This window comes from Eschrichtius robustus, chromosome 12, assembly GCF_028021215.1.
Source record: "Eschrichtius robustus isolate mEscRob2 chromosome 12, mEscRob2.pri, whole genome shotgun sequence".
In the NCBI taxonomy this organism is placed as follows: domain Eukaryota; kingdom Metazoa; phylum Chordata; class Mammalia; order Artiodactyla; family Eschrichtiidae; genus Eschrichtius; species Eschrichtius robustus.
The window spans coordinates 20,737,352-20,760,504 of NC_090835.1; the positions used below are offsets into that span (position 1 = coordinate 20,737,352).

General features: G+C 39.8%; 1 protein-coding gene across 13 annotated transcripts in view; it reads right to left on the reverse strand.

The window, feature by feature from the left end:
- MITF (melanocyte inducing transcription factor) overlaps window positions 1-23,153 on the reverse strand; it is a 220,717-nt gene that overhangs the window by 98,423 nt on the left and 99,141 nt on the right. The window lies entirely within an intron of this gene.

Below are 23,153 nucleotides of genomic sequence, written 5' to 3' on the forward strand. Positions count from 1 at the left end.
CCTGGAAACTCCAATCCAAACACAGCTCGTGCTACAGCGGTGCCTGGTGTCTGTGTGAAACAGCAGACCTGTTTAATCCAGTACCTACTGTACCTGCAGGACAAAAATGCTGCCTCACCCTGCAACGGGGGCTTCGCAAGGACACAGGCTCCACCAGAAATCCAGCCCAGCAGCCAGGTGACGGCACCTTGGGATGCTTACTTAGCCCTCCCGAGCACAGGTACCGGTGGAGGCTTGCAGTGGCTGTGCGTTACAGAGAACGTGAAACCTGAGGTAATTTCACATACCGGTGAATTTCTAACACTTAAAAGAGCCACAGAATCCAGGAGGGTTGTGGGACAGCTTGTGCCCCTTCTCAACTGGGGAGACCTCTGGCATCAGCTCATCACACGCCTCTAGCTGCCTTGCATCCATGCACAGGCATTTTGGGAACTGGAGCTTGATTACTGAACATGCTCTACTGCTGACAAGCTAGAGATCTGGACAACATTCCTTACCCTCAGACCCCAAGAATATATGGAGGGCTACCCTTGCCCAGTCCTGGTGGAAGTCAAACACAAGCTGCTTCAACTGTGGGCACTACCTTTTAGGACATCTTTAGGCCATACATCTGTGTATTCTTAGACTGTCATCTAATTAAATTCTGAACATGCCGAAATAATAATACATGCTCTCAAAAGATGCTTTAAAATTCTGACATGACGTCAATATGATCAAATACTGATGCAGCTCCTACAGACTCAGCACACCAAAGATGTTCTGCACAGTCATGAAAATATGTCTGTTTCTCCCTACACACAATTCAGAGGTCAGAAAAAAGACATCTGACATGGACTAGCTGTGTGCCCTGGGCAAGTTACTTCACCTCTCTGTGCCTAAGAGTTTGTCTCCGAAGTACATAGTTGGAAAACAATGCAGTCTCTATAAGCCATAATCCAACTTGAACTTCATAATGTAATGAAATTATCTTTCTTTAATTTCCCTGTAATAATAGCAAATATCCAGCCAGGAGTCTCCGACAAGCGATTTCTGGCTCTTTTTATTCTTTGTTCATTTTTCATTTTTTCTTTTGTGGAATAAATATTTATGGAACACCTACTACGTCCCAGGCACTGTGCAAACTCTTGGAGTTTACAGTCTAGTGGGACACATATTAAATAATCACCCAAATATATAATGAAATGTGGTAAATGCTACAAGGAGCTGGGAAAGCTTAAAATGTAAGGGTCAGAAAAGGCTTCCCTTAGGCAGGGACCTCTGGGCATAGAAGTGAGTGGGGGTAGCAGTCATGGGTTACGGGTGTGGAGGGGGGCACGGGAGAAGAGTCTTCTGAGCAGTGGTAACAACATGTGCAGGAATTCTGAAGTGGGGAGTTAGAAGGAAGATTCTTTGTGGCTGGAGGACAGAGAGTAAGGGAAATCATGGCATCTGTGAGACTAAAGCGGTGGCTAGGACCAGACCATCAGGATCTGGGAGACCAGAGAAGAGTCACTGATATTGTTCCAAGATGAACAGGAAACCATTGAGAGGTTGTAAGCAGGGAAGTGATGGGCTCAGATCTGAGTTTTTAGAAAGGTCCCTCTGGCTGCTATATCGAGAACCACCTAGAGAAGGAGCAAGACTGGCTACTGCAATAGTCCTGGTAGGAGGTGATGATACTTTATGGGGGAGAGGGAGGGGAGAAGGGACAAGAGTGGAGAGAAGTGGATTAAAGTGGGTAGATTACTGGTAAAGCTAAAGACCAATAAACAGAAGGAATGGGGGTGGGGTGGGGAATCCACATCCCTGATGCAAATGATTGCATTCATTAACAATAGTTATTGAGGAGTTTCTACACACTTGGCATTGTGCTGGGTACTAGGTTTAACAGATGACTAAGATGCTACACTTTTCCCCTTACTAACCTACTCCACACCTCACTTCTCCTGCCTCTCGCACAGTTTGGCATAAAAATCAAGAACACAGGTTCTGGACTTCCCTGGCGGTGCAGTGGTTAAGAATCTGCCTGCCAATGCAGGGGACACAGGTTCAAGCCCTGGTCCGGGAAGATCCCACATGTCTCAGAGCAACTAAGCCAGTGCGCCACAACTACTGAGCCTGTGCTCTAGAACCTGCGAGCCACAACTACCGAAGCCCACGCGCCTAGAGCCCATGCTCCACTACAAGAGAAGCCAATTGCAATGAGAAGCCTGTGCACGGGAACGGAGAGTAGCCTCCGCTCACCACAACTACAGAAAGCCTCCACGCAGCAATGAAGACCCAACGCAGCCATAAATAAATTAATTAATTAATTCAGTAAAAAAAAAAAAAAAAAAAAAAGAACACAGGTTCTGGTGTCAACTTACCCAGGTTCAAATCCCACCACTTACTCATTCTGTGACCTTGTGCAAATTTACTAAACTTTCCATGCCCCAGTTTCTTCACTTGAGAAAGGGGAAATGATAAATGGTTATCCTGTAGGTTATTGTTAAAACTGAAGGAAACAATATATGTAACGTGTATGGCACAGTCTGACACATAGTAAGCTCTCAATTAAAAAATAGCTCTTACAATTATGACTGTAGTTGGAACTGTCTATTCTGGATGCACACTGACCAATGGAAACGGAACAGAGTGGAAAAAAAACCATAAAGAAACTGGAAGATCAAAGAAAACAGAGAGGGTAGGAAATTACCATATCAGGACCTCAAAGGGATGATTTTTTTAAAAGACCAAGCTGGACTCTCTCCCACCTTGGACACTGTTTGAAGCTGCATTAAGTTACAACGCACCCGGGGAAGTTTTACAACTGAAACCCTGATTTATTACATGCTTACACACAGGGAAAATCTGTACCCTCCGTGGGCTCTCAAACGTTGATCACGAAACCAATGGAATCAATTCCAGCCATTCCAGCAGGGACAGAATGTGGTGCCAAATGCTCCCCTGGCGTGTCCCGCCAATGACATCGCCTGACATTTTGTCCTGGACAATCTACCACCCCAAGGAGGCTAACTATTGACCATTTACATAAGTGTCCAAGTAAAATTACCTTTAAGGGGCACGTGTTCAACTTATTCATGGTACTTCAGAAATATCTATATTATGCTAATGTTCTTGGGGGATCTCCCCGAACACAGCAATGAAATACCCACTGGCAAATGGAATAAAGCTTGACCTACACATCTGACACCATCTACAAAATTCATGGAACATTACATACATTTCCACGATACTGCCCCTCAAGTAGTCATGCAATTATTCAACAAATGTCTTCTGAGGGGCAGGAACCATGTCTGTTTGGTTTACTATTGTATCCCTAGAACCTAGCAGAATAAATAGTCCATGGTTCAGGAATAAAGACGCAGACGTAGAGAATGGACTTGAGGACACAGGGAGGGAGAAGGGTAAGCTGGGACGAAGTGAAAGAGTGGCATGGACATATAAACACTACCAAATGTAAAAGAGATAGCTAGTGGGAAGCAGCCGCATAGCACAGGGAGATTAGCTGGGTGCTTTGTGACCACCTAGAAGGGTGGGATAGGGAGGGTGGGAGGGAGACGCAAGAGGGAGGAGATATGGGGATATATGTATGTGTATAGCTGATTATCTTTGTTATACAGCAGAAACTAACACACCATTGTAAAGCAATTATACTCCAATAAAGATGCTTAAAAAAAAAATAGTCCATGGCTGATATCCATATGTTTAAAATGGATTAATCTATAATGTGTAAGCAACTCTCTTGTTCACATTTGTACTATTCAGATATGTATCCTAAGTGCATATACATACATAAATGCACATGTATAAACACACACATATATACATAAATGCATATATACACATAAACCCTAAATTTAAACACAAACTAAGATTTGGTAGCAGAGGAAAAAGAAAGATACTATTTTTTAACACAAAACGCTGAATGCAGAATAAAAATATTACCTGTACTCCAATACAATTAAAATCTTAATTACTACTCCTTGCCCCAAATTCCAGCAAATCAACTAGAGTCATCAGAATTCTTACTGACCTTTTTCAAAGACAACCGTAACTAAAATGGAACTTAAAACTATCAAACATCCAAGTGACAGCCAACTTTTTCTTTTTCTTTTTTTTTTTTTTGGCTAAATTTGGGCCTCAATCTTTTTTGAAGGAAAAATTCAATCACTATGTTGAACATGTTAGAGAAGAGATAAGAGGTTTTACTTGTTATCCTGTCCAAAACTCAGCTGAAGAAAAGTAGAACCACTCTTTTATCACAGTCAGAATTCTTCTTGTTTTATTTGGGTATCAAATGTTTTATTGCCCCCAAAGCACATCATTTTCTTATATCTTTCCTTCTGATAGGTATTGCTCTTTTCAATAAACTACTTCTTCTCACCACCCTCACAATAGTTAACATTTGAGGACTTAATACATGCCAAGCACTATACTGACGCATGAACTACCTCCTACATACAATTTAGGAAGCACCTACCCATCATGTTTTATTGTGATCCCAGCCAATGGTTCCCAAACCTGTATTCCTATCAGAAGCACCTGGGGACATTTCTCCCCACTCCATCTCCTTAACATCAACTCAGGAGCATTTAAAAATACAAATGTCAAGAATCTTTCCCCAAACAAATGATTGAGACTCTCCAAAGGCATGGTTTTGAATTCCATATTTTTAAAAAGATTCTCATAAAAGACTAATGTGAAGTAAGGCCTGGGAACCACCATTATATAACATATTATAATATACATAATTATATATAATATATTCTATGTAAATTATCTCTCCAAGAGTGACAGAAAAACACCCAAGAATGTAAGTTCCCTTTATTTGTTGAATAAAGAAGCCTTTACTTGAATAGTTCAATATATTAAAGTGTTCACTTGGAGTTTCAATGGATATGCTTTGAATGCTGAGTGAAAGCCTTGATTAACGAGTATCATGAAAGTGATTACAAAACTCACAAACTACTCTCCAGAGTAACAAACACATCCCCTCTTTTCCCCACATGCCATCGCGTTCACGCTCTGGAAAAAGATGCCACCGAAAGGCCCTTCTACTCAAACATTTATTGATGCACCCAGCATTTGAGAGACATCTCTCAAGTGCTGTGGGGAAGATAAACAGGAAGATGCAAGAGGCTCTGCTTCTCTGGGGCTCACCCCAGAGAAACCCCAAACTCACGTACACAGGCCCATGGTAAGAGTGAGGAGGAAGGACAGAATGGCTGCTCCAGGAGCTCCTTCCCAGGGTGGCTCCTTCTCACCTTTCAGATGAGGTCTCACAGGTTTTCTGTTTCTTCCCTAGGGAGGGCTTCCCCTGCCCCCTATCCTACCTAAAGCAGGAACACCCACTTCTGCTATTTACTCTCCCGGTAAATGTTTTTCCTTTCTTTTATAGCACTTACTCCAACTTCTAATCATTTTATTTGTTTGTCTTTCATCCTTGAGGGCAGGGTTCTTTCTTTGTATTTATTTCATTCTCAGTGCCTGGGATAAAGTAAGTGCTCAATAAATTTTTGCTAGATGGATGGATGGATGGATGGATGGATGGAAGGATGGATGGAAGAATGGACGGATGAGTGACAAAATGAAAAAGATCAGGTAATGAAGGAGCTATGAAATACAATTTGATGATGGCATTTAATTAATTAGGAAGTCAGTAGGTGTAAGTGGGACTCACAATTGTATACTTTTTGTTTGGAAGCTTTTAGCTGCTGAACACAACTCACTTTCATGGATAAAGTATTAGAATACAAAGTTACAAGGAACTGGCAGCCCAGCAGTTCTAATTTGAACCCCTCACAGCATGACTGAGGGAAATTTTTAATGACTACTTACCTGCAGAAATAATTGTTCAGTACCACTCAATAACGTTTATCTCTTTCATCCTGTTTCTTTTTTTTTTTTTTTTTTCTACTACCAGGAACAGATCTCCCTGTAACAACGTCGTGGTACAGCATCTTCTGAAAGACTGCTCATTGTACCTGGCTCACAAAGAAGCCCTTTAAGGTTGAAAAGGAAAATGCAGACAAGACCAGGATGACCCCAGGTAAACTTAATCTAGGCTCATGTCAACATTATGAAAGAAATATTAGATGCTTATACAAATATCCAGAAGAAAAAATAATGTTTTTTTAAAACTGTTTAGAAAACTCTGTCCTGAGAATACAGATATAATCTACAAAGAGACATCTCCAATGCTGTCAAAGTAAATTTTTAAGCAATTAATGAAGGGAGAAATAGATGAAATAATAGCTTGATCTTTCATAAATAATCAATACGAGAGATTAGCTCCTTACCTTGAGCTCTCTGATATTATCTGTTAGAGTTCACTTCAAAAGAAATACTTGCTCTGCATTAAAGGCGATTCAGGAGCTATCTTTTTGTTCTCTATAAATGGCAGTGGGGTATTTGCAATAAGCAGACCACAATCTACAAAATAAGCCAAGTTTGTGAGACAACACAAACTTGAGGAGGGATACACTGATTTGAGATTATGCCACTTTGATGGCATTTCCTCAAATGAGAAACTTAGTAAAAATGCAATTACTTTCCTTATCTAGGTTAATAAATAGGAAAAGATAAGGCTGTTGCCATGTTGGGGGGCACAAAGTTATTCACACTAGGACTTTATTATAAGAAGTGAAATCTTCACCTTCAGGACTTTTAACTTATTTAAAAAGAAAAATGTGGACTCGTCTCTTACTGTTGTAACTCTTTTTTTAAAGTAATTAAAGCCTGAAGAGCAAATAAGCACATAGGGTGTGTCTGCCATCCTCCTAACAGTGTTGAGGACATAAGTAGGTGAGTGCAACCCCATCGTCATCAACAAAGACATCAGTTTCGTTCTTTTTCCAAGCAAGAGTCAAGATATTAAAGTATTTTAAAGCAACACAATATTCAGCTATTAGAAGTGGCCTCCACAGACCACCTTAGCTGAGGTCCTGGCTACAAGGCAGGTGAATCCATCCTTCCCCAGCTTCCCTCTCTGAGACACCAAGGCATCAGCAGCTCCAAGAACCACCTAATCCTTTGTGGTCCAAGGGGGAACTGGAAAAGGGATGAAAATAAAGAAGAAGGGTACTTTGTCAGTTAGACTTTCTATTCCATTCACGTAAATCCCATATTTGCATTCCAAAAACTGAGCTGAAGGTAGAGACAGACTGTTTCTCATGGAAAATCACAATGCTATGGTGGAAGGTGGTACGAAAGTCTGTCAGGTGTGAAAGCTCTCATTTGTACAACATGTGGTAAGAATCCAGGGCAGTGGCTTTGACCTGTGAGCAGAAAACCTCTGAGAGGTCCACTATTTCATACATAAGTAAACAACTGGTAAGTCTCTCTTACAGACATAAACTTAGCACCGTTTTTCAACTGGAGACAGCATAGTGTGGTGGTGTACTGTAGACACACACATACCCCATGCACTGTGTTCACCTCGTAGCTTTACCTTGAGCAACTCATTTCATTTCTGAGTCTCAAGATCTGCATCTGTAAAATGGAGATATTTATATTACCTATTTAACAGGTTATGTGATTAAATGAGGTTAGGTATGGAAAGTACCTAGCACAGCACCTGCAAAAAAACAGCACTCAATCAATGTTATGCAAGGAAAAAGGACACTTTCAGAACCCTGTAGGGCATGGAAAGTCAGCCCTTAGAGTCTCAAAGAACTTCAAGTTGTAGGACAAATAAAATTTATAATTAGGAGACAAAAATGAAAATGCTTTTGAAACATGGTATTTGAAGAGGTTATGCAGTGTGAAAATAAATGTAAGCTCAGGAAAGGTCTAGAGATACTTGTGAATAACATATTCATTCATAGTGAAGAACTAAAAACTAAGATGTTGATGGCGATCTGAAACTTCTGAGAGTGGACAACTATCAATGCTTTTTCAATGACTGTCTTAGCTACAGACAAAATTGCTAGCCCAGGGAACCTTCAGCTCTGACTCGATGTGTCAGTTATGTTTTTAATTTGTATTTTTACTATGTAAACATACGCAGAAGTCAAGCAGGAAATAATGTATTTAAATAAGCAAAAGTATAACAAATCAAACCTCTCTGTGTTCAAAAGATCACCATAGGTTAAATTTATGTCAATAATCAAGTTTCCCAAACTTCTAAAGCATCTCAATACTCACTCTTATATTAATGACATCCTGTTTCAGTTATGCTGAGCAAATAGGATTTGAAATGAGAAAAATAACATTTGCACAGAAATCCTTCCTGTCTGTGGATTAAATCTAATCAATCTTCATAAACTTGATACACATTAGCATTCTGAATCTAATTTACACGCTAGGGAGTCCTATAATCAAAGCGTATATTTATGTTGATAGTAAAATGTTAAAATAACCAATATTTTAAATTAATAGCCTCTGTAATTTCAAGTAATACTGCTATGCAGTGACATAAAAATGAAATCTTTGCTTGAAAAACTTAAGCTATATGTCCTTAAAAAAAAAAAAAAAGTGCCTAACAAAACTACCTAATTCTCGCTTTGACATTTACCAAGTATTTATTACCTGTCAGCTATTACAGATGAGGCTGGTGATGGAGCTGCAGAGAATCACCACCACTCCCATTCAAGCTTATTAAGCTCCTCATATCAAACAACGCTGGCTCATTTTTAAAACATATGGACAAAATCATGAGTAAAAGATAGAAAAATAGAAAGATTTTTATTAAAACTCATTCATTCAACAAATATTTATTGAGCACCTACTACTTCCCAGGCACTACTCAACATGCTTGAGGTACCATCAATGATATATCATAGCCCTTAGACTGTGAAGACAGAAATGTTTTGGAGTAACTCTGAATGCTCAAATCATTTATTAATTTAAACAGTCAATTTGGAAGTTACATGAATTTGCCATCTTTAAGCGCCATCCACAATGATATTCCCATTAATACGGACATCTGCTTTCTAATACTGGATTAAGGATCAGTGTGTTTTCATTTCCTAGTGTGCCAGGCAGGGAATTTGAAAATCTGAAAAAATGAGATTGTGTCTCTGCCTCTTTAAAAAAAAAAAAAGAGGGGGGGAAGAGAGAAGACAGAGAATTCATCATATCATCACACTGATAACTGTACCTTTATTTAATCTCTTTGTATTTAAATAAAGAAACAGGGACAAGGAGTGAGGTAACTTGCCTAGAGTCAAGATGTTGATGAGCTGCAGATCTGGGGTTTGAAACTCCAGAGCCCACACACCTCTCGCTAGGGTTCTCTGTGCCAAGTTTCTGTGAGCCACTCAACAATCACAGAAGCAAACTAATTCTAAAATTAGAACCTTGCACTGGAGCCGACTCTTTAGTGGTCTGTTCCCCACACGCCACACTAGAGTCTGAATTCCATGGAGGCATAAACCATGTCTGTTTAGTTCACCTCTTCATTCTTTAACCAGGCACAATTCCAGACCCAGAGAAAGAACCCAGTAACTATTTGTCAATGGGTTAAATGATTAATGAATTGACCATGGTGCTTTTTCTGGTCACTTCTGACTGTAATCTACCTTTACAAAAAAACAAAAACAGGAATGAAGCAGGCTTCCCTGAATATTTATACCAAGCATGAGTTAAATTAATGGCATTCACTAGAAACGTAAAGAAACGCACAATGTTTGTTCTCAGATAACTTAATCTAGTTGAAAAAAAAAGGGAGAAAATGTGAAATATCAGCACAATTTCTACTTTTTAATGGGAGAAGTAAGGAAGTACTCAGAAAAGAAGGAATTACTCCAAAAGGCTTTCGATGGGAAACAAGGCCTTTGGAGATTGGGGTAGCATGACAAACTTCCTTTGGCAAAGATGGTAAATCGTGAGCAAATTTTCTCAAAGTGTGGGATACAGGATGGTCTCAAATGGAGACACACAGACTCCACGTTCAATGACCATGGAATTACACAGTGAGAAAGGTCCTTTCCAATTTTTCATCCCAGGAAAAGTGTCTTTTTGATGCTAATGTGTCTTCAATCTCGCAACACTTGCCTCTTGTAACAAAAGCAGCTCAGATCTCATACTCAGGCCCTTCTAGACCACACACCTAGTCAGGATCTAACAGTTTTCTTCCAATTTCATTATATTTATTTTACACAGACATCCATCTGTTGTTGCCATTTATTATAGCATTTCCTTTAAATATATATTTTTAATTTATTTAAGCCTCCATATGGAATATGGGGGCAAAGGTCATGAAGTTAGTATGAGCATGGCTCAAATTTGGGAACCCTGATTGAGAGAAATGAAGAATGTACCAGAATCCTTCAGTGGAAACAAGATTAAACACAGCCCAGAAATAGTGGCTACTCTATTGCAGTGAGAAGCGAACAGCTACAAAGAATTCCAGTCTGATAAAGAAAATCATCTAGGGCTCTGAAATCATAGTACGTGGGCCTAGCCCTAATCACTTCCTAACTGTGGAAAGTGAACATGACTGACAGATATGATTCCATACAGGAAAACTAGGGGCCAGGCCAGTAGGACCGAGAATATCACAATGGAAGTGACGCCACGATTGTTGATAGTGCCTGTAAACAAGACCTCCGTCCAGAAAAAAAAAAAAAAGGCAAGGCTGTTAGAACAAAATGTTAGGCATGCTGTATTTCAATATATAATGACCTCTCCTCTCACGCTGTGAAGGTCACTTCTGCCTGTGTTATCTCCTGGGGCACAAAAATAGCTTATAGCCCAGTTTTGTTTTGGTTTGCCTTTTTTCTAATTTCATAATAAAGTACCAGAAGAGATTCCCAGTAGAGTTGTTGGGTTTTTTTTTTTTTTTCCCTAGCTGTATAATATTTTTATACACTAGATGGAGCCAACTTTATAATGCTTTGGGATTCACATACAGGTTTGTGCTGGACATGAAAAAAACCCACGCAAAAAGTTATAGGAGAGCCATCTACCACTTAAATATATTTTAATTTAAATTTTGAAGATCAAAGTTTTCATTTTAAAGATCAAAAGGTCCCATCATTTTACCACTCTGCATATGTTCCATAACTCCTAAACCCAAATTAATATCAAACTATCAATAATGCTGTAAAAACGTTTGAAATATGATCATCTTATAGTTCACTGGCACTTTTAACTTTGGTTTAACATGTATTTATTATAGTTTTTTAAACTGACAATTTCAAAAAATATTTCTTTTCCTTTGCTTTGGGAGGAATGGAAGCAATTTATAAATGCAATAAGCATGATTCTCTCATCACACCCATAAAGTAAAGACTACCTCTAGGGCAGGTGGGATCAGAGCAAAGACAGTGGCAGATATAGAGAGAAGATAGGAAACAGTCACCAGCATGGAGTGAAACTGCCAAGGCACTTGCAAGAGGAAATGGCTGATCTCCAGGACCAGGGAAGGTCCACTGCCCAAAGACAAGAATATACCTCTAACCTGGAGCCAGGATGGGGCAGCAGGGAAGTAAGAGGAAGGTTACACTGATGATTCTCTCCTGTCAGTCATGGTAACTCAATGCCTTTTCATTGAATCCTAATCCTTTAAAATCGTGGTTCTCAAACGGCACAGTTTTGTCCTCAGGGGACATGTGACAATCTCTGGAGCCACTTTTGGTTGTTACAGATGGGGAGACAGGTGCTATCGGCATCTAGAGGCAGAGACCAGGGTGCTGTTAAACACCTTACAAGGCCTAGCACGCCCCTCACAATAAAGACTATCCAGCCCCAAATGTTTAATAGTGCTGCATGTGAGAAACTCTATTTTAAAGTAAGCAGCTCTCCCATACAGGAGACAGAGTAGTTCTAACTCATTGTAAGTGTTAAATAAATAAGCAAAAACTTCAGTGTGTCTATCAGACAGCTTTTAAAGTCAGCGGGACACAGTACACTGACATACTTGAGTTACATATGCCACAGTATTTTGTCAACGTGTAAAAATTATGTTGAGTGATTAAAGCCACAGCACAGAGGGTAAGGATTAAGGAGGAATAGATCAATAAATTGAAGATTACGGACACAATGGATTAAGTACACAACAGTGAAAATGAATAAACTACAGCTATATGCCTCTACATTTTTTGAATCAAAAACAATGTTGAAAAAGGCAAGCCACATAGAACGCTGCCATATGGCTCCACTGTTTATAGTTCAAAGTCTAGTTTAGACATGCAGTCACAGATAGCAACACTGAACCGTAATGAAAAGCAAGGGAGTGATTAGCATAAAATTCAGGGTGGTGGTGAACTCAGTTGGGGGCAGGGCAGAGAGGAGGATGTAAGCAAAGGTGAGGCTTCTAGAGTGTTTTATATCTCAGGATGAATAGTGGGGACATGGTTATTCATCTTATTGTTCTTCACTTAACTGATAGGTTTTAGGTGCTCTTCTATGTGTATAGTTCACATTTTTAATGAAGGATTAAAAAGGAGTGTAAGGAAAGTGAAGATATAGAGATAACAAGTATAGTCCACTCATTAAGGATAATTTTGACCTATCTGGCTAAGATACCATCAGGTCTGAGGTATCTCTCACTCTCCTTCGCCCTTAACCCTCCACTGTCTGGTCACTTATCATATGTTACCTGTCAACACCACACTGCATCTCCTCTGCCCTCACAGTTATTCTGCCATGATCCAGCTCTGGCCTGGACTGCTAAGTTGCCCTCCCGACTCCCTGCAATACATCCTACACTTATTACTAGATAACTCTTCCTAAAGCATGACTTTGCTGCTTTCATGCTACTACTTTATTTCTTTTTTCTATTTTTATTGGAGTATAGTTGATTTACAATGCTGTGTTAGTGTCTGCTATACAGCAACGTGAATCAGGTATACATATACATTTATCCACTTTTTTAGATTCTTTTCCCCTATAGGTCATTACAGAGTATTGAGAAGAGTTCCCTGTGCTATACAGTGGGTCCGTGTTAGTCATCTATTTTATATATAGTAGTGTGTATACGTCAATCCCAATCTCCCAATTTATCCCTTCCCCCACTTTTCCCTCTGGTAACCGTAAGTTTGTTTTCTACATCTGTAACTCTATTTCTGGTTTGTAAATAAGTTCATTTGTACCTTTTTTTAGATTCCACATATAAGCGATATCATATGATATTTGCCTTTGTCTGACTTACTTCACTTAGTATGATGATCTCTAGGTTCATCCATGTTACTGCAAATGGCAGTATTTCATTTTTCATGCTACTACTTTAATAAAATTAATGGTTTATCAACACAGAATGAATGAATTTCAAATGCCTTATTTAGACTGACAATCAAGGCCAACTTATCTTTCTAGTCTTAACGATTGTAACTAGTGCAACCATTACAAACAACATACAGTAGTCCCCCACCTCTTATCCACGGAAGATACTTTCCAAGACCCCTAATGGATGAGTAGTTCTGAACTCTATATATATTATGCTTTTTCCTATGCATACATATCTAGGATAAAGTTCAATTTATAAATTATGCACAGTAAGAGAATATCTGAATCACCCGCATCACTATTCTTGCACTCTGGGGCCCTCAGTAAGTAAAATAAGGGCTACTTGAACGCGACAGTCAATCTGATAACCTAGATGGCTACTAAGTTACTAACAGACTGGATATGCTGGACAAAGGGATGATTCACGTCTGGGGCAGGACGGCACAGGACAGCACGAGATTTCATCACACTACGCAGAATGGTGTGCAACTGAAAACTTCTGAATTGTTTATTTCTGGAATTTTCCATTTAATGTTTTTGGATGGTGGTGGACTATGGATAACTAAATCTGTGGATAACAGGGAACTACTGCACTCATTCTCTAACCCCAGGTGTATGCTGTTGATTAAACCGTTCCTCTTGCCTGGAATACCCGTCATGCACTCACCATCCCTTTCTACCAAGATCCTACACATTCTTCAGTAAAATGAAATAGAGGTGTGTTACTAAATGTTGGCGAGGAATGGGGCCACTGGAACACTCAGATGCTGCTGCTGTGGGTGTAAATTGGTACAAAGACTTTGGAAACGGTTTGTAGTATTCACCAAAGCTGGACATATGCATACTTTATAACCCAATAATTCCACTCCTTGGCACATAGCAAACAGAAATGTACATGCGTGTTCACCAAAAAGCATATAGCAATAATGTTCATAACAGCACCGCTCATAACAGTGCAAAACTGTAGGCAAACCAAATGCCCATCAACAGCAGAAGAGACAGTGATATAGTCATACAACAGAATATTCCACGGGAATAAACTATTGCCACATATGACAACAGGGATGAATCTCACATACATAACGTTGGGCAAAGGAATCCAGACATGGGAGTACAGGCTGTATTGTTCCATTTGTATAACGTTAAATAACACCCAGACAGCATTAATCTATGTTAGAAGTCAGGATGGTGATTATACCTGAGGAAGGGTTGACTAGCAGAAGGGGCAAGGATGCTAGTAATGGTCTGTCTCATAGACTGGATTACTTCATGAAAATTCATCAGGCAGTACACATAAGATGTGTATACTTTTCTGTAGGAATGTTATACTTTGATTAAAAGTTTATTAAAAAACATTTTAAGAATCGACCCATTCTTCAAGATTATATTAATACCTTGACAAACCTTCCTCACTTTAACAAAAATCATCCATGATCCCAGCTAGATGCCTTTTTCTCCTCTGTCTAAATTTCCATAATACAAATGTAACGTTCCCTTTTATTTTTTTGTGCATGTTTACCAAAGTTGACTGTTACGCCACTGAGCATATAGACCAGTACTTTCTTTTCTGATTTCCTATAAAGCACTGACTTCTAGTAGCTAATCAAAAGATACTTATGGGATTTTAATGACATGCATTGCCCCTTTCAAAGCAAGTCCACATTTCTCTCTCAGTGTGTTGGGTACACACTGTCATTCTTTTTTAAAAATTTTTTTCTTAATTTATACAACGTTAAAATTCACCTTTTTGCTGTACAGTTCTAGAGGTTTTGAAATGCATAAATTCATGTAACCACCACCACAATCAAGATACAGAACAGTTCCATCGTTTCGAACACTCCTTAGGCTGCCCCTGGGGAGTCAAAACATCACCCAACCCCATCCCCCAGAAACCACCTATTTTTCTATTCCTATAGTTTTGTCTTTTCCAGAATGTCATATAAATGGGATCATTTAATACAGAGACTTTTGAGTCTGGCTCCTTTCCCTTAGCAAGTATATTTGAGATCAATCCATGTTGCAGCAGGTATCGGTACCTATTTGCAAATTAATATTCCATTGTATAGACGAACCATGGCTGACTTATCCTTTCACCAGTGGAAGGACATTTGGGCTGTCTCCAGTTTTTGATGATGGTGATTAAAGCTGCTATACTTTTTAAAGACCTTTTTTTTTTTAAAGAGTACTTGCAAACGACTTACTAAAGGTCATACACTTACCAGTGATGAAAAGAAACGGTATACGCTCGTAAAAAGCTCTGGGAAAACAGGAGTCAACAATTTTTCCCCTTATGTCAATGAACCCAGCTCACAATATATTTTCCGTAAAGAGATTTCAAACTCCCTTTTCTATATTTAGCGCACAGTAATGAGCCAGAGTTCATAACTATCCAACTAACGCACTTTTCTAGAGGCTGCTTCTTGCCAATGTGACCCTATGGCTGCACTACTATAAATAACATGTATGCCTTGATCTGTGTACAGCTATTCATCAGCGCTACGTAAACAAGTGATTATGCCCTGCCGGCCTCTGCCTTTCATCTGACCTACTGGACTCACCTGCGCTGCACAGAGGGGACAGTAAGTGACAGGCCTGGCACTCAGGGGCTCCAACAACATGCAAGGAAAAGGGCTACTTCAACGATTATGCAGAAGGGTGGCTACAGCTGCACTTTTTTTCTGTTGATTTAAACACAAAAAGCATATGTCCAAATCCTCGGGGGCAGAGTGACCACATCACAAAATTTCCATTAGCTGGCATTTCAGGGTATCCATCTATGAAGACTGAGCCACTACACGGCCAGGGTCGAGGCCACAGGGAAAGAAAATGTCCAAGAACAACTTTTCAGGGACGTCTCCGAGCTGCACCTGCCACCTTGGCTAGAGAAAACACGTTGGTTTTAAGCTTTGAAAAGTCAAAGCGGCATGATAAATCTTTTTGTAATATCTCCATGATAGTAACTAGAAAAATCATGAGACTCTCATCCTCCAGCCTCTTTCAAAAGTTCTTACTAATAATAATAGCAGCTAATTATGGGAGGTATGCTACACACTCCTGTGCTAAGCATTTTACATACCATACCTTGATTTATTCCTCAATAACAACCCTCTTACTTAAACACTATTATGATGTCCCTTTTACCAACGAGAAGAGTGAGGGTCTGAGAGACTGCGTCACTTGCTGAAGAGTTTGCAGAGAAGGAATTCAATCCAAGGCACAGTCTGGTTCTAGAGCCTGTGTTCTTAACCCACAGGCTATCCCCATGGCTCTACTTATAGAGACATTTATTTATTCGTTATTTACTCAAAAAATATTATATTATTATAGCCATCTAAGGAAATAAATTGGAATGAGATATGCTCCTCCCCTCTAGGTGCTCATTACTTGGAGAAGGGCAGAGAATCCTGTAAATAATAATACCTTAACCTTTTTGGTCAAATACTTTTCTGAGACTCATATGAAAACTACGGACTGCCTCCAGAAAAAATTCACACAGGCACAGACACACAAAGGTGAATGCTTGCAGCCACAGCCTAGGAAACCCTGGAATACTTAACTAGCTGACTACTAGCTGCAAAGGGTTTTGATTAAGAGAGGAGCGAAGTATTGTGAGAACTCAAAGGAGAAAGCTCAGGGTACGGAAGTCCTGAAGACAGAGAATGCATGAGGCAAAGAAGGAAGGAAGGGGGACTTCAATGAAGAGGTGCATGTTTCAGAAAGCTGGTGGGAGGACAAAGGTCTAAAGAGGAAAGAGGAGGGAAGCAGGGAATTAGGTAGCAGATCACTAAAATATTCCAGACAAGAGTTTCCTATTTCTAGGAAGGATGTGGTGAGAATGAGGTATGAGTCCAGGCTCTGGGGTCAGAAAGAACTGGGTTCACATCTTGTACTACATGTATGTGCAATGGAATACTATTTATCCATAACAAGATATGAAATCTTACCATTTTCAACCACATGGATGGATATTATGGATATTATGCTAAGTAAAATAAGTCAAACAGAGAAAGACAAATACCATATGATTTCACTCATATGTGAAATTTTTTTAACATGAACAAACCAAATCAAACAAAAACAAACATATAGATACAGAGACCAGAGCAGTGTTTACCAGAGGGGAAGGGCGTGGGGGAAAACAAAATGGGTAAAGGGGGTCAACAGTATGGTGACAGATGGAAACTAAACTTTTGGTGGTGAGCACACTGCAGTGTATACAGAAACCGAAATATAATATTGTACATATGAAACTTACATGTTATAAACCAATAAAAAAACATATAAACACAGGTAGACCTCAGAGATATTGTGGGTTTGGTTCCAGACCATCACATGAATTTTTTGGTTTCCCACTGCATATCAAAGTTATGTTTGCACTATACTGTAGTCTATTAAGTGCACAATAGTACTATGTCTAAAAAAAAAATACACCTTAATTATAAAATTTTTTATTGCTAAAAAATGCTAGCCATCATCTGAATTTCAGTAAATTGTAATCTTTTTGCAATAGTAACATCAAAGATCACTGATCACAGATCACCATAACAAATATACAAATAATGAAAAAGTTCAAATATTACAAGAAATACCAAATGTGACATATAGACACAAAGTGAGCAAATGCTATTGGAAAAATGGTGCTGATAGGCTTGCTCGATGCAGGTTTGCCACAAACCTTCAATTTGTAAAAAAGGCAATATCTGCAAAATGCAATAAATTGAAGCGCAATAAAACAAGATGTGCCTATTAAGTCCCCTGCAATGAGAAAGAAAGAAAGAAAGAAAGAGGGAGGGAGGGAAGGAGGGAAGGAGGGAAGGAGGAAGAGACAGGAAGGAAGGAAGGAAGGAAGAAAGGAAGGAAGGGGGGCTTCCCTGGTGGCGCAGTGGTTGAGAGTCTGCCTGCTAATGCAGGGGACACGGGTTCGAGCCCTGGTCTGGGAGGATCCCACATGCCGTGGAGCAACTGGGCCCGTGAACCACAACTGCTGAGCCTGCGTGTCTGGAGCCTGTGCTCCGCAACAAGAGAGGCCGCAATAGTGAGAGGCCCGCGCACCGCGATGAAGAGTGGCCTCCACTTGCCGCAGCTAGAGAAAGCCCTAGCACAGAAACGAAGACCCAACATAGCAAGCAATCAATCAATCAATAAATCTTTAAAAAAAAAAAAAAAAAAAAAAGGAAGGAAGGAAGGAAAGAACTGAGTTCAAATCCAAGGTCTTCCCCCCCTCATTAGCTATACAGCCAGGGGAAAATTAAACCCCTCTAAGCCTGTTTCCTTGTCTGTAAAATGGGGACAAGAAGAGCCCCAGCTTCACAGGCTGTTGTAAGACAATCCATGGAATAATGCATGATACCCACTTGACACACTGAATATGTGTGAGCACTGAATACAGTGTAGCCATTATTATTAACAACTTCATCATCACCGCCATCATTTTCACCCTGGCCTGATGCTAAATGGCTTCCCCAAAAGAACTCCTCCAAAACTGCACCAGAAAAGAACTCTCTGATTCATGTTTGGGCCAATCTGCTACATTCTTAGACCCATGAGGCACCGTGGAAGGATCCTTGTCCAAATAAAGCCCCAGTGCAAAAAGTCACCAGTAAAATACTCTCCTTGTAAACTCCTTGTACACTCACACGCAATTACTTATTCTCGTTAATCACGTAAATATGTTAAAAGCACACTCTAGAGTAGGGGGAAAACAAATTATGACAATCGTTGGGATATCGGGGGGGGGGGCGGGTATTTTTTAATATCATCAGTGTCTGCTCTTCTCTTATGTGAGAATAGAGATTATCAAGAGCTAGACAGACAGTACATGCTATTGTCAATACTATCATGTCCATAACAAGAGTCTAAAGACATAAATTCTTGCAAAGCCTTTCTGCACCCAGTTCATCTATGTCACCATTCATGGCATTACTACGTAGAAAAGGAAAATGGTACAAAATATTATACCCAATTCTTCTTAATCACTGTGTTTTCAGTAATATTTTATTTTAGATTCTTCACGCAGTCTAGGAGCTAACATAAAAGTAATACACTGGAACCCATCCATGAATGCTCGAGGAAATGTGTGCAGAGTATTTTGTTTTGATTCCTCAGCCATGGTAATAGACAGAATATTCATGAAACCCTTGTACTTAAAAATGTTCCATGGCCAGCCAATATTTGCCAGAATGACACTGCCATATAGTCAGCACTGGAAAAATAAAGTCATGAGAAAACACAACCATTGTCATCTTTCCCAGAAAGATGGCCAGGATATCTGCTTCCCTGTGCCACAGAGGCTGACACCAGCTACGAAAATCACAACGTTCCCCTCACTTGAAAGCACATACGCACAGGAAAGGAAAACAAAGGTGTTCCAATGATCTTCCCCGAACCCAACAGACTGTTAGAAATTCACCAGGCTTCCTTTCACCTTTAAATTTGTTCTCCTGCAAAAGCACAGTTAGTAAATGAGTTCATGCCATCGAAAATGCAAAAAAGTAGTAGAAAACCCAACTGTCCTAGAATAATAAAGTAGAAGAATTTGTTCATGAGCTGGGGACAGAAGGGAGGAATCGAGGCTGACAAGAGGATAATGTTGCTAGCGCGTCATTAAACTCGAATGTGAGGGATATGGAATGTAATCGGAGCACTTAGAATTTACCCATGTCTTACCAGAACAAAACAAAGATTTATGTTAGGAAATAGTCCCACATGGCTTTCAGAAAACCTGATCAATTCTCAAGAAACTGAACCAAAGCAGTCTTTGAGGCATACATAAACCAGAGAAGTGTAAGTTACAAATCAGACCTTTCTCTCCATCCGAAACGTGTCATATGTGAAAGAAACTTCAATCAACATTAAGGACCATCAATTACTAATGCCACAGGCACAGTCCCTTTAGTGGAATTTAATTCTTTTCATACCTCTGTTTCTATACCAGCTAGTTATCCTTCTCTACAAGCAACACACTCCAGGAGTTAAGAACACAACCCCTGGACTCAAGCTTCCTGCATCTGCCACTAACTCTAACTTCTCCATCTGTAAATGAGGATAAGGCAAGTAAGACTTTCATGTTCTGCCTGGCCTTGACACCATTTTAATCTTTCTCATCTTATCTAGTCCTAGTGTACCTTTCTTGGGCAGAAAACAGGCAGAATGGATATCTCTGCAGAGTGATTCCAACATTGCTTTATGAAAGAAATGAAAATGTATGCCTGCTTTGATTTTATTCACTCTTTAACAAATATTCATTAAGTTTCTACTTTGAGCCCACTGGTACCCTGCTAGAAGTTGGGACATACCAACGACCAACAACAGATACAGCAACCAAGACACAGTCCAGGCCCCTTTCCTCCATCATATATTCCTCAGTGCTGCTTTGGAGATGCAGCTTGCTGAGCATAAAGAATGTGGAGTCACCATTAAGGAAAAATTCCTAGTACATGGGCTTCAGAGCTGGCCACGTTTATTGTCTTTAATCTGTGAACTAGTGACATACACCTAGCTAAGACCCTGCCTTTGAGATCCTTCATATGCTTCTACAACACCTCATGTGTCCATCTGTTAATTGCATATATATTTATCCAACACTTACCAAGAGCCAAAGGCCAGACTTGACCCTGGGTAGAGACTAGTGAGAAAGGCATGGTCCTTCTCCAATGTAGAATCTTGCATTTTAATGAGTTTTTTTTTTTAATTGAAATGTAGTTGATTTACAATACTGGTGTTAGTTTCAGGTGTACAGCATAGCAATTCATTTTTTTTGAAGATTATATTCCATTATAGGCTATTATAAGATATTGGGTATAATTCCTGTGCTATACAGTAAATCCTCGTTGCTTATCTGTTTTATGTATAGTAGTTTGTGTTTGCGAATCCCATATAGAATCTTACATTTTAGAGATGAGTGCACAGATGTGGTCCAGAGGGCAAACGCAACTGACCCTAATTCATACCATTAGGAAGGGCAGCACTGAATTAAAAACCATGCCTAATGCCAAATGCAAGTATGTCCCCTCCTCAGGGATTTTACTCTTCCTGTTGTCCCCTTGGCCTATAACGCTCATCCCCAGACAGTTGCATGACTTACTCTTCAGGCAGCTAATTCACATCTCCGTTTAAAAGGAACCTCAGAAGCGAGGTCTAACCTCTGAGCCTCAAATGAAATAGGAACTCCTCCTGGCTTTATTCCTCTTCATAGAACTTTCCACTCCTGCCAGGACGTTAACTCCAATAGGGCACGTATCTTTGCCCATTTTATTCACTGCTCTATCCCCAGCACAGGGACAGCACTTGGCACAGAGTAGGTGCTCAATAAACATGTGTTGGGTGAATAAGCACAGTGTTCTTTTGACCTACCCTTAGGCACACCCATGTCACTCCTGCTGAGGAAGCTTACAACCCCGAGACTGCAGAGAAGAGGGACAATGACAGAAATCCAATTCACGAAACGTGAATGCCATGGAAAGAGCTGAGTGGCTGGGAAGCATGCGGAAGGTGACTGCGGCAGTAGGAAAATATGTCAAAGTGTGGTTTATGCGAAAGAGCAGATGAGTTAGGGTGGTGTACCAGTGTGGCATTAAGTAACAAGAGTCACGTATCGAGAAATGGAGGGACACAGGGCACATGACATTCAGCCTCAATGTCATGCAGACACAGGTGGTGGGAGGGTGTGGTGAACTAGATACAAACCCATCCAAGGGCGCATGTTGGCCCATATTTGTTGAGTCTTCAGATTTTTAAAAAGAATACGTAAATCCTGAAGAGAATATAGAAATTAATGATGCCACATTTTGATCAATTGAGAGTTGTTTTCAACACTACTCAGGCTACAGTAACATCTAACAGCACCATTCAGAATAGAAGGTCCCAGACCAGCAGCAGCTATTGTCTTCTCTGACCCTGTCCCCAGGAGTCACAGCAGTGCCACATGCAGGGCACTGAACGATGTCTTCTTGGGGGTCTTTGCAATTGGCATATAAACTCTAAGAAGGTTCATGGTTTCCTAATCTTCCCTCCTAGAACTGAATGAACAAATATTCTGACTTAACTTTTCAGTTCTTTCTTTTTTTAATTTTATATTGGAGTACAGTGGATTAACAATGCTGTGTTAGTTTCAGGCGTACAGCAAAGTGATTCAGTTGTACATATACCTGCACCTATTCTTTTTCAAATTCTTTTCCCATTTAGGTTATTACAGGATATTGAGCAGAGTTCCCTGTGCTGTACAGTGGGTCCTTGTTGGTTATCTATTTTAAATATAGCAGTGTGCACATGTCAATCCCAGACTCCCAATCTATCCCTCCCCCTGCGACCCTTCTCCCCCGGTACCCATAAGATCGTTCTCTAAGTCTGTGAGTGTGTTTCTGTTTTAGAATCTAAAAAAAATGATACAAATGAACTTATTTACAAAACAGAAACTTTTCAGTTCTTAATGAGAGATCATGGGACGCCAACCAATCTTAGGTACAAGACAATGTTTTCTCAGAGTCTCTATGAAGAATTACCAAAACAAAACAAAACAAAACCCCAGCAAAAAACTGCAGAGCTCTGGATGGTACCAGAATCAAGCAGACTCTAAAATAGGTCAGAGAAAGAGCTGTAATTGTTTTAAATTCTTACCAGGCAAAAAATAAAAATAAAATGATCTGAGGGGGAAAAAAAACCACTCTCCTATTTTTCTTTATGTATACCTTGTTTGTTCCCCCCAAAAAACTTAAAGCAGCTTATGTAAAAGCACACAACACCCCAAGATGAAACAACAACAGAAAACTAACATGCGCAGGTGAAGCAAACAGGATGAAAGACAATTCAAGAAAAAAAAGAATTAAATGACCCTAGGGATAATATTAGTTCACAAAAGGCAAATAAGAGTCTGCCCGTTTTCTAAAGGTGAGTCACAAATTGCTTTCTAAGCCACGGGGCACAGAGTCCAAGGTCTACAAGGGCCAAGCAGTTAAAGTAAGGAGGTAAAACAAAGGGAAGAGTGCATGCTTTGTTTTAAGGAA